The sequence below is a fragment of the Chiloscyllium punctatum genome, chromosome 15 (genome assembly GCF_047496795.1).
Source record: "Chiloscyllium punctatum isolate Juve2018m chromosome 15, sChiPun1.3, whole genome shotgun sequence".
NCBI classification, from domain to species: Eukaryota; Metazoa; Chordata; class Chondrichthyes; order Orectolobiformes; family Hemiscylliidae; genus Chiloscyllium; species Chiloscyllium punctatum.
In genome coordinates, this window is record NC_092753.1 from 19464849 (window position 1) to 19477744 (window position 12896).

The window sequence follows — 12896 nt, forward strand, 5'->3', positions numbered from 1 at the left end:
AGCCTGAAGTTATCTCAAGCATGTGACTTGAAAGAAGTTCTGGGATTTACATATTAATGAACTGAAACCTGCAGCCCATTCTAAAAGATGAAAGACTTAACAGCAATCTAGGTTTGTTCAACATATCATTTCAGTTGCATGACACTGTGATCTTTTTCTATAAAGTCTGTGTCTTATAGTCCTGCTCCACAGCTCCCTCATGAAGGAGCAGTGCTGTGAATGCTGGTACTTCCAAATAAACCTGTTGGACTACAACCTGGTGCCGTGTGATTTGTAACAATCTCCATCCCCTGTCTTCATCCTCCACACTATCACATATCTCATATCATCCCCATCCCTACACTGTTCCAAAACTCCACACCATCCTCATTCCACACACCATGTCCATCATTACTCTCACTTTCCCACACCATTTCTCTCATCCCATTGGACAATCTCCACGTCAAGCAACACATTCATCCCAACTATTAGCCCCCATCGAATTGGCCATTCCCCTCATCCAAGGTAACTGTCTATAATTTTCAGTGAGGCCCCACATCATCTATCTACTCAGCCTTGTGTTCTGGCTCAGATTCCTCAACTTCTCCTCATATGACAACCCAGAACCATTCTTGTAGACCTTCTCTGTCACTTCCTTGGGTAACACATCCCTCCTTTGACACAGGGCTCATAGCTGCTCACAATGTAGAAAATGCCGTCTGACCAGAACTTTGTACAGCCTCAACAGTTCACTTCTGCTCTTGTATTCTAGTCCATTCAAAACAAATGCAAACATTGCATTTGCCTTCCTAACTGTTCACTGAATCCACTTGATACCTCAAAAGATTTCTGAATTAAAACTCTGAAATACAGTATCCACGTCCTTCATCCTGTGTCCTACTGCCCACCTCACCATCACTGCTATGTTATTGGCGAGTTTCCATGTTCATCACCAAACCTCCTCTGCACTATCTCCCACATCCTATTGGCCATTCCCAGAATCCAACATTACTGGCATCCCAATGGTCAGTTACCATGGCCATCATAGCACTCCATACCTAACCCACCATCACTCTAAACCCAGCATGCACATCTCCATGTCCAGTCTCCATGTACATTATCACTCTCTTTCTCACATATACCTCACCAACATTCCCATCCTATTGGCATTCATGCCATCATTCCTCTGCCTGACCGCCCACATCATCACACCAACACCAATGGCCAATCACCATGTCAATTATTACTCTGACAGCTCACCATTGTCGCAAGCCCAGTCACTCATCTCCGGAGGCAGCATCATTCTGTCTTCTGTGATGATACTATGGCTTTATGTATTGTAGTATGACACGGTGGTGAACTCCTCTGTTAATTAAACGAAACACCCAAAAAGGTTCACCTCACCTCATAATCTGTTAAAATATGAGTAATAGAGAACATCCAAATTCCACTATTTAGAGAAAATAACATTGATTTATTCCATAACTCTAAAAGTGAACATTAAACAACAAATCACAACTCTAAGCTCCTTCCTCCCTCTCTTAACTGCTTATTGTCTGCCTACAATTCTATAACAATGAACTCTTCCAATTAAAAAAATATATTAATATTACATCAATTTAGTTTCAAAACCATATAGTGGCTGTCGTCTCCGGTGTCTGTCTTCTTTTGGCTGAAGATCTCTCTGGGTTGCTTTCTGCCTTTTAATGTGAAGATATTTCATATGAAGATGATACCTCTGACAGAGAGTGTTTTTGAATGGCAGTCTTTCTTGATAGCAGTTACTCTCTCAATAACAGTTGCTCTGTCAGACTTTCTAAATGCCGGCTTTTTTTTTAATACCCCAACATCAGATCGTCTCACTGGTTGTATGTTTGCAAAAACAATAAATACAAACGCGATTGGGTTTAGGTATCCTGGGGCATAATTCAAAATGATTGGTTAAGTTTGAATTCTTGTCAAAGCAGCAACCAACTCATGTATCCATTTCACAGCCAAATTATACATATTTTCAAATTTCCAATACTCTCTGAAACTGCCATCTAGTCACCACAGGTGCGTGTCAGCTCTCAGTTCAGAACAGCATTTACTCTCTCTTAAACTTCAACTTCATAACAGTTCCCCCCCGGTTAAGAAAAAGATGGACCATCATAATGAAACAACTGCTTCATCTTTTTTCTAATTCTTAAATCCCATTACAATAAAATACATAAGACATTAATTTAAGATCATATTAAATTTCTGCACACATATACATAACATAAGGTATCTGTTCAATCTTAGTTGTAATTTATCTGTTGAATTCACAATAACACGTGCTGTCAGATGAAATTCCTTGATGGCCTTTGTCTTTGCGATCCTTGAGGTCAACCTTCCATGACAGATTTTATGCCCCAAAAGCATCACCTCGGTTTTCGCAAATTCTGTTTTCTTTACATTTATTACGGTTTTATTTCTCTTAATTGTTCAAAGAGCTCTGCCAACTGTACCATGTGATCTTTCCATGACTTGCTAAACATCAATATATCATCCAGATAAACTGCACAGTTTGTTAACTCAGCCACGACTCTGTTCATAAATCTTTGGGATGTGGCTGGTGTGTTCTTCATTCGACTTTGAATTGATATAGTCCACTTGGAATGACAAATGCAGAAACCTCTTTCACTTTCTCTGATAAAGGTACCTGTCAATAACCACACAGTAAGTCCAACTTTCTGATGTAACTAGTTTATCCAACCTTCACCCTACACTCCTCCAATCTTGTATGAGTCTGATTTTGTTACGGCATTGATCTTCCAATAGTCCACACAAAACCATTGAGTCTTGTCAGGTTTGGGAACTATCACAATCGGGGAACTCCACTTGCTCTGACTCAGTTCGAAGTTATCTCCGTTAAGCATCACATCCACTTCCTTCTGGACCTGTGTGGCTTTGAAATGAAGAAGTCTGCAGGGGTGTTATTTTATGCATCAGCATTCCCGACAACGTAGCTTTAAAGAGGTTCTGAGGTTCTTATATTAAAGAACGGAAACTGGCAAACCCATTATCCAAGATGAAAGGCTTAACCTAAATGTGTTTAATATATCATTTCAGCTGCATTAAACTGTAATCCTTTTGCTATAAATACTGCGTCTTATGGTCCTTCTTATCATCAGGTTGATCTACATCGGATACACTCCATCCATTCTTTATCCTTCAAAGAAAATCAGTCACCTTCATCAGACACTACCTTCCCTTAACAAATCCATGATGACTATATCGGATGATGACGTGGAGGAGCCTGTGGTGGACTGGGGAGGACAAAGTTCAAAATCACACAATACCAGGTTATCGTCCAAGGAGCTTTCGGAGCACTCCTAAAACTAGTGCTTCCAAGTAAAGCTGTTGGACTGTAATCTGGCGTTGTGTGATTTTTAACTTTATCCTGGATTAAACTTTCACTCACTGTGTGGTCACTTCTATCATCTCTCAGAGTTTTATCGAATCATTTTCTCATACTGGAAATATAAAAGCAGCTGGTGTCCACTCCTCCTATTTCTGACCTGCACCTAAAACAATAACATTACCGATTCGATATGAGAAATAACGTTGTTTGGATATTTGTGAACTGTCCACCCACATTTCACTTGATATTAGGCTGTAGTTCACAAAAAACAAAATGAGAGTAATGTTGAAATGAGTGAAATCCGGAAACATTTCTTTCGAAATAAGATGGAAAACCAAGGAATTCTGCCATGACTCGTGTTTCTTTGAACCGTGCTCGACTTGACTCCTTAATCCTCCTGGGGACATCCTCAACTTCAAAGTTGTGTCTGCACTCCAGAGGTCTGGCAGACTCAATGCGATGTGCAGACGGAGGTGTTTCATTCCCACTGAATCGATGGGCTCTTTTGGTTGTGGAGTGGTGTTAAAATGCACTGCTTGCGATGGGCGGGAATCGAACCCGGATCAACTGCTTGGAAGGCAGCTAAGCTCACCACTATACCACCATCGCTACAGGCTGAAGTGCTCTAGAAATCAGCTGATGTGCCATAATAGTTCTTGACTCGAAATTTCGTTGTTGTTTTGTTGGAAATTTTGCAGTGAAATATTAGAATTGAGAAGTCATCAAAGACCGAGTTTTACTGAGTGGGTCGGTCTCCTGATGCCCCGCCTCACTTTTTAATACACACAAAGCAGCATTTCGGATTTCTCATCATCTGAAATCAATCAATAAGAGAAATAGCACGAAAATCCCAGGGCAACCCTGGAACGATCACACAATTAAAACTTGTCAAGTTCTCAGAAAGGTTCACCGGACCGAAACGTGAACTCTGATTTCTCTTCATACAGCTTTACCACCGACTTCGGGTTTGGTTTCTGATTTACAGCGTAGACATAGTCATCGAGATAGAGATGTACAGCTCGGAAACAGACCCTTCGGTCCAACCTGCCCATGCCGACCAGATATCCCAACCCAATCTAGTCCCACCTGCCAGCACCCGGCCCATATCCTTCCAAACCCTTCCTATTCATATACCCATCCAAATGCCTGGAAAATGTTGCAATTGTACCAGCCTCCGCCACTTCCTCTGGCAGCTCATTCCACACACGTACCACCCTCTGGATGAAAGCGTTGACCCTTTGGTCGCTTTTATATCTTTCGCCTCTCACACTAAACCTATGCCCTCTAGTTCTGGACTCCCCGACCCCAGGGAAAAGACTTTGTCTATTTATCCTATCCATGCCCCACATAATTCTGCAGTTCTTTCAGTTTCTAAAACTTCTCAAGAGTTTTCTTAGAAAACAAAAACGGCAAAAACAGAGGAACCATTAGACTAAGGCCACGCTGCAGTAATTGTGGAGAGGAGGGAATTCCGGTTAACAGTTCGGGAAGCAGAACCCTCTCGAGGAATATGTATTAATTTGAAGTTCGATCCCGTTGATAGATTTGCAGGTTTCTCTTTTACTTTGTAGAAGAGGGGGAGGTGTCAGTCAGCAGTAAGGGGTTTTCACAGGAGGGCATGATTTGGAGATGCCAGTGTTGGACTGGGGTATAGAAATTTAAAAATCACACAACACCAGGTTATAGACCAACAGGTTTAATTGGAAGCACTAGCTTTCGGAGCGCTGCTCCTTCATCAGGTGGTTGTCCGAAATCTAGAGCTTCCAATTAAATCTGTTGGACTATAACCTCGTGTTGTGTGATGTTTAACTTCACAGCAAGGGGTAGTCATGGGCAGCTGTTTAGTGAAGGTCGCTTCCACTGATGTGGGAAGGCAGTGCACGCAAAACCCTCCCTGCCCTAGATAGGTAACCTGAACCAAGATGGGCTTTCCAAGGTCAGGGGGTGCAGAGTGCTGAGGCCGCTGTCATCATTTAGTTCCCATGGGTCCCAAGTCCTTGGGATGCCGTGGCGCCTTAATGATGAATGGGATTGTGTGCAACCGAGACAGGGTCGTGGCAGAACAGTGTCGAGAGTGTGTTGCTGGAAACGCACAGCAGGGAAATCGATGTTTCGGGCTCCAGCATCTGCAGACCTCCCTGTCTCCGAGCAGAACAGTGTTATCCGCTCAGGTTTAAGCAGAACGTCCGCAGCTACTCCTGCGGGTCCAACGAAACACAAAGCGCTATCCGGGAAGGCAAACGTAGGGGGTGGGGTCAGCAAGCACAGCGTAGGGTGATCCCGGTTCGTGAGGGGAAAAAGAAAACGTAGTGCGGTGAAATTGACATAGGAAGTGAAATTGACAAAGGACGTGAAATTGACATTGTCAGAGCAAACCTGCGCAGGAAGGAGGTAGAGCGTCATGGAGGGGCGGTGGGCAAGATGGAAAGGACGGGGTCAAGGGAGGGCACAGACGGCTGTGTAAGGGCATGAGCAAGTGTTACCCTTCATGGTGTCGTGGGGGGATGAAGGTCGGGTCTGCAGGCAATGATAGTCTCCAGCTGAGAGTCGTGAGAACCCGGAATCAGTGTGTGTGGGGGGGGCGGTGGGGACTGTGTGTGTGTGTGTGTGTGTGTATATGTGTGTGTGTGTGTGTCTGCGTGTGTGGGTGCATGCGTGTGTGTGTGGCTGCATGTGTGTGTGTGTGGGTGCATGTGTGGGTGTGTGTGGCTGTGTGTGTGTGTGTCTGTGTGTGTGTGTATGCATGTAGGGATATGCGGGTGTGTGAGAGTGTGTGTAGGTGCATGTGTGTGAGTGTACTGGGGTATCAATTTGTGAGAATGTGCGTGAGTGGCTGTGAATGTGGAAGTGTTTGAGTGAGTTTATGAGAGAGAGCTTGTGTTTGAGAGAGGGTATGCATGTGTGTGTGGGTCGGTAGGAGTGTGCTTTTGTGTGTGTGCGTGTACTTGTGTAGTGTCCGTGAAATAGTATACAGTGCAGTGTTGTCACGTGTCGTGTGACATGAACCAAAGTGCCCAGTTAAAGTCATCCCCATGGGTACCGAACTTGACTATCAGCCTCTGCTTGGCCACTTTGCATTGTTGGCTGTCCCATAGTGTGCCTTGGAGGATTGTCACCCAGGGGTCCGAGACCGAAAGGCACAGAGCGCTGAAGTGCTCTCCGACTGGGAGGCTAGAACCAGTCTGACTCAAGATTGGGACACAGACAGACTTTAACCTCACACCTTTAATGCATTGTCTGAGCTGAGATGGCATCTCTTGTTAGACAACCTGAAGTTATCTCGACAACGTAACTTTGAAAAGGTTCTGAGGTTCTTATATTAAAGAACGGAAACTAGTAAACCCATTATAAAAGATGAAAGGCTTAACCTAAATGTGTTTAATATATCATTTCAGCTGCATTAAACTGTAATCCTTTTGCTATAAATACTGCGTCTTATGGTCCTTCTTATCATCAGGTTGATCTACATCGGATACACTCCATCCATTCTTTATCCTTCAAAGAAAATCAGTCACCTTCATCAGACACTACCTTCCCTTAACAAATCCATGATGACTATATCGGATGATGACGTGGAGGAGCCTGTGGTGGACTGGGGAGGACAAAGTCCAAAATCACACAATACCAGGTTATCGTCCAAGTAGCTTTCGGAGCACTCCTAAAACTAGTGCTTCCAAATAAAGCTGTTGGACTGTAATCTAGTGTTGTGTGATTTTTAACTTTATCCTGGATTAAACTTTCACTCACTGTGTGGTCATTTCTATCATCTCTCAGAGTTTTATCGAATCATTTTCTCATACTGGAAATATAAAAGCAGCTGGTGTCCACTCCTATTTCTGACCTGCACCTAAAACAATAACATTACCGATTCGATTAGAGAAATAACGTTGTTTGGATATTTGTGAACTGTCCACCCACATTTCACTTGATATTAGGCTGTCGTTCACAAAAAACAAAATGAGAGTAATGTTGAAATGAGTGAAATCCGGAAACATTTCTTTCGAAATAAGATGGAAAACCAAGGAATTCTGCCATGACTCTACTTTCTTCGAACCGTGATCGACTTGACTCCTTAATCCTCCTGGGGACATCCTCAACTTCAAAGTTGTGTCTGCACTCCAGAGGTCTGGCAGACTCAATGTGATGTGCAGACGGAGGTGTTTCATTCCCACTGAATCGATCGGCTCTTTTGGTTGTGGAGTGGTGTTAAAATGCACGGCTTGCGATGGCCGGGAATCGAACCCGGGACAACTGCTTGGAAGGCAGCTATGCTCACCACTATACCACCATCGCGACAGCCAGACGTGTTCTAGAAATCAGCTGATGTGCCATAATAGTTCTTGACTCGAAATTTCGTTGTTGTTTTGTTGGAAATTTTGCAGTGAAATATTAGAATTGAGAAGTCATCAAAGACCGAGTTTTACTGAGTGGATCGGTCTCCTAATGCCCTGCCTCACTTTTTAATACACACAAAGCAGCATTTCGGATTTCTCATCATCTGAAATCAATCAATAAGAGAAATAGCACGAAAATCCCAGGGCAACCCTGGAACGATCACACAATTAAAACTTGTCAAGTTCTCAGAAAGGTTCACCGGACCGAAACGTGAACTCTGATTTCTCTTCATACAGCTTTACCACCGACTTCGGGTTTGGTTTCTGATTTACAGCGTAGACATAGTCATCGAGATAGAGATGTACAGCTCGGAAACAGACCCTTCGGTCCAACCTGCCCATGCCGACCAGATATCCCAACCCAATCTAGTCCCACCTGCCAGCTCCCGGCCCATATCCTTCCAAACCCTTCCTATTCATATACCCATCCAAATGCCTGGAAAATGTTGCAATTGTACCAGCCTCCGCCACTTCCTCTGGCAGCTCGTTCCACACACGTACCACCCTCTGGATGAAAGCGTTGACCCTTTGGTCGCTTTTATATCTTTCGCCTCTCACACTAAACCTATGCCCTCTAGTTCTGGACTCCCCGACCCCAGGGAAAAGACTTTGTCTATTTATCCTATCCATGCCCCACATAATTCTGCAGTTCTTTCAGTTTCTAAAACTTCTCAAGAGTTTTCTTAGAAAACAAAAACGGCAAAAACAGAGGAACCATTAGACTGAGGCCACGCTGCAGTAATTGTGGAGAGGAGGGAATTCCGGGTAACAGTTCGGGAAGCAGAACCCTCTCGAGGAATATGTATTAATTTGAAGTTCGATCCCGTTGATAGATTTGCAGGTTTCTCTTTTACTTTGTTGAAGAGGGGGAGGTGTCAGTCAGCAGTAAGGAGTTTTCACAGGAGGGCATGATTTGGAGATGCCAGTGTTGGACTGGGGTATAGAAAGTTAAAAATCACACAACACCAGGTTAAAGAGCAACAGGTTTAATTGGAAGCACTAGCTTTCGGAGCGCAGCTCCTTCATCAGGTGGTTGTCCGAAATCTAGAGCTTCCAATTAAATCTGTTGGACTATAACCTGGTGTTGTGTGATGTTTAACTTCACAGCAAGGGCTAGTCATGGGCAGCTGTTTAGTGAAGGTCGCTTCCACTGATGTGGGAAGGCAGTGCACGCAAAATCCTCCCTGCCCTAGAAAGGACGGGGTCAAGGGAGGGCACAGACGGCTGTGTAAGGGCATGAACAAGTGTTACCCTTCATGGTGTCGTGGGGGGATGAAGGTCGGGTCTGCAGGCAATGATAGTCTCCAGCTGAGAGTCATGAGAACCCGGAATCAGTGTGTGTGTGGGGGGGGGACCGTGTGTGTGTGTATGTGTGGGTGCATGCGTGTGTGTGTGGATGCATGTGTGTGTGTGTGGGTGCATGTGTGGGTGTGTGTCCTGTGTGTGTGTGTGTGTCTGCGTGTGTGGGTGCATTCATGTGTGTGTGAGTATGTGTGTGTGTGTGTCTGCGTGTGTGGGTGCATGCGTGTGTGTGTGGCTGCATGTGTGTGTGTGTGTGTGCATGTGTGGGTGTGTGTCCTGTGTGTGTGTGTGTCTGCGTGTGTGGGTGCATGCATGTGTGTGTGTGGCTGTGTGTGTGTGTCTGTGTGTGTGTGCATGTAGGGATATGCGGGTCTGTGAGAGTGTGTGTAGGTGCATGTGTGTGAGTGTACTGGGGTATCAATTTGTGAGCATGTGCGTGAGTTGCTGTGAATGTGGAAGTGTTTGAGTGAGTTTATGAGAGAGAGCTTGTGTTTGAGAGAGGGTATGCATGTGTGTGTGGGTCGGTAGGAGTGTGCTTTTGTGTGTGTGCGTGTACTTGTGAGTGTCGGTGAAATAGTATACAGTGCAGTGTTGTCACGTGTCGTGTGACATGAACCAAAGTGCCCAGTTAAAGTCATCCGCAAGCGTACCGAACTTGACAATCAGCCTCTGGTGGCCACTTTGCATTGTTGGCTGTCCCATAGTCTGCCTTGGAGGATTGTCACCCAGGGGTCCGAGACCGAAAGGCAAAGAGCGCTGAAGTGCTCTCCGACTGGGAGTCTAGAACCAGTCTGACTCAAGATTGGGACACAGACAGACTTTAACCTCACACCTTTAATGCATTGTCTGAGTTGAGATATCATCTCTTGTAAGACAACCTGAAGTTATCTCGACAACGTTTCTTTGAAAAGGTTCTGAGGTTCTTATATTAAAGAACGGAAACTAGTAAACCCATTATAAAAGATGAAAGGCTTAACCTAAATGTGTTTAATATATCATTTCAGCTGCATTAAACTGTAATCCTTTTGCTATAAATACTGCGTCTTATGGTCCTTCTTATCATCAGGTTGATCTACATCGGATACACTCCATCCATTCTTTATCCTTCAAAGAAAATCAGTCACCTTCATCAGACACTACCTTCCCTTAACAAATCCATGATGACTATTTCGGATGATGACGTGGAGGAGCCTGTGGTGGACTGGGGAGGACAAAGTTCAAAATCACACAATACCAGATTATCGTCCAAGTAGCTTTCGGAGCACTCCTAAAACTAGTGCTTCCAAATAAAGCTGTTGGACTGTAATCTGGTGTTGTGGGATTTTTAACTTTATCCTGGATTAAACTTTCACTCACTCTGTGGTCACTTCTATCATCTCTCAGAGTTTTATCGAATCATTTTCTCATACTGGAAATATAAAAGCAGCTGGTGTCCACTCCTATTTCTGACCTGCACCTAAAACAATAACATTACCGATTCGATATGAGAAATAACGTTGTTTCGATATTTGTGAACTGTCCACCCACATTTCACTTGATATTAGGCTATAGTTCACAAAAAACAAAATGAGTGTAATGTTGAAATGAGTGAAATCCGGAAACATTTCTTTCGAAATAAGATGGAAAACCAAGGAATTCTGCCATGACTCTACTTTCTTTGAACCGTGATCGACTTGACTCCTTCATCCTCCTGGGCACATCCTCAACTTCAAAGTTGTGTCTGCACTCCAGAGGTCTGGCAGACTCAATGTGATGTGCAGACGGAGGTGTTTCATTCCCACTGAATCGATCGGTTCTTTTGGTTGTGGAGTGGTGTTAAAATGCACTGCTTGCGATGGCCGGGAATCGAACCCGGATCAACTGCTTGGAAGGCAGCTATGCTCACCACTATACCACCATCGCTACAGCAAGAAACCTTCTAGAAATCAGCTGATGTGCCATAATAGTTCTTGACTCGAAATTTCGTTGTTGTTTTGTTGGAAATTTTGCAGTGAAATATTAGAATTGAGAAGTCATCAAAGACCGAGTTTTCCTGAGTGGATCGGTCTCCTGATGCCCCGCCTCACTTTTTAATACACACAAAGCAGCATTTCGGATTTCTCATCATCTGAAATCAATCAATAACAGAAATAGCACGAAAATCCCAGGGCAACCCTGGAACGATCACACAATTAAAACTTGTCAAGTTCTCAGAAAGGTTCACCGGACCGAAACGTGAACTCTGATTTCTCTTCATACAGCTTTACCACCGACATCGGGTTTGGTTTCTGATTTACAGCGTAGACATAGTCATCGAGATAGAGATGTACAGCTCGGAAACAGACCCTTCGGTCCAACCTGCCCATGCCGACCAGATATCCCAACCCAATCTAGTCCCACCTGCCAGCACCCGGCCCATATCCTTCCAAACCCTTCCTATTCATATACCCATCCAAATGCCTGGAAAATGTTGCAATTGTACCAGCCTCCGCCACTTCCTCTGGCAGCTCATTCCACACAGGTACCACCCTCTGGATGAAAGCGTTGACCCTTTGGTCGCTTTTATATCTTTCGCCTCTCACACTAAACCTATGCCCTCTAGTTCTGGACTCCCCGACCCCAGGGAAAAGACTTTGTCTATTTATCCTATCCATGCCCCACATAATTCTGCAGTTCTTTCAGTTTCTAAAACTTCTCAAGAGTTTTCTTAGAAAACAAAAACGGCAAAAACAGAGGAACCATTAGACTGGGAGGAAGTCGTAGCCAGGCGCAGTGATGTCGGGACAGGAATACCGATCAATGCAGGGGACACAGAGAGCAGGGTCACTGGACAAGGGATTATTGGATCACAGCCCCTCTTGTAGCAGTCCACCCATGCACTACCCTCAGGTACTCAGCGAAACGGTGCCCATCCACAGAGAGAGCATCCGCAGGCCTCCTATATTATGATTGAGCCATTTCCCCAACACGCGAGACCCTTGGGCTACTGCAGGAGCAAGGTTTTGCAGGCTGTCTCTAAACGCTCCTCACACTCCCCGTCTGCGAATCCAATCCACGTGGAGGTAGGGGGGACATTTCATTGTCTCAGTGAGGAAGTCCTTGAGGAGTGGGATAGGTTAATGAACTCTCTGTCTCAGGAGCAAAGAATCCAGTTGAAATGATTGGTGCAGCAGCATGACAACATATGCAGGAATAAGATGAGGAGGACTAATACTGTTGTGCATGTGCTGGAAGTTGGGAATGCTGATGCATAAAATAACACCCCTGCAGACCTCTTCATTTCAAAGCCACACAGGTCCAGAAGGAAGTGGATGTGATGCTTAACGGAGATATCTTCGAACTGAGTCAGAGCAAGTGGAGTTCGCCGATCGTGATAGTTCCCAAACCTGACAAGACTGAATGGTTTTGTGTGGACTATTGGAAGATCAATGCCGTAACAAAATCAGACTCATACAAGATTGGAGGACTGTAGGGTGAAGGTTGGATAAACTAGTTACATCAGAAAGTTGGACTTACTGTGTGGTTATTGACAGGTACCTTTATCAGAGAAAGTGAAAGAGGTTTCTGCATTTGTCATTCCAAATGGGCTATATCAATTCAAAGTCGAATGAAGAACACACCAGCCACATCCCAAAGATTTATGAACAGAGTCGTGGCTGAGTTAACAAACTGTGCAGTTTATCTGGATGATATATTGATGTTTAGCAAGTCATGGAAAGATCACATGGTACAGTTGGCAGAGCTCTTTGAACAATTAAGAGAAATAAAACCGTAATAAATGTAAAGAAAACAGAATTTGCGAAAACCGAGGTGATGCTTTTGGGGCATAAAATCTGTCATGGAAGGTTGACCTCAAG

At 44.3% G+C, this 12896-nt stretch overlaps 3 non-coding genes across 3 annotated transcripts; all 3 read right to left on the minus strand.

Moving 5' to 3' along the window:
- Positions 1-3901: 3901 nt before the first annotated feature.
- On the minus strand, positions 3902-3973 carry trnag-ucc (transfer RNA glycine (anticodon UCC)). The gene has a single exon. It is a non-coding gene; the product is annotated as a tRNA-Gly (tRNA).
- A 3612-nt stretch (positions 3974-7585) lies between these two features.
- On the minus strand, positions 7586-7657 carry trnag-ucc (transfer RNA glycine (anticodon UCC)). The gene has a single exon. It is a non-coding gene; the product is annotated as a tRNA-Gly (tRNA).
- A 3233-nt stretch (positions 7658-10890) lies between these two features.
- trnag-ucc (transfer RNA glycine (anticodon UCC)) lies at positions 10891-10962 on the minus strand. Its single transcript has one exon. It is a non-coding gene; the product is annotated as a tRNA-Gly (tRNA).
- Positions 10963-12896: the final 1934 nt, after the last annotated feature.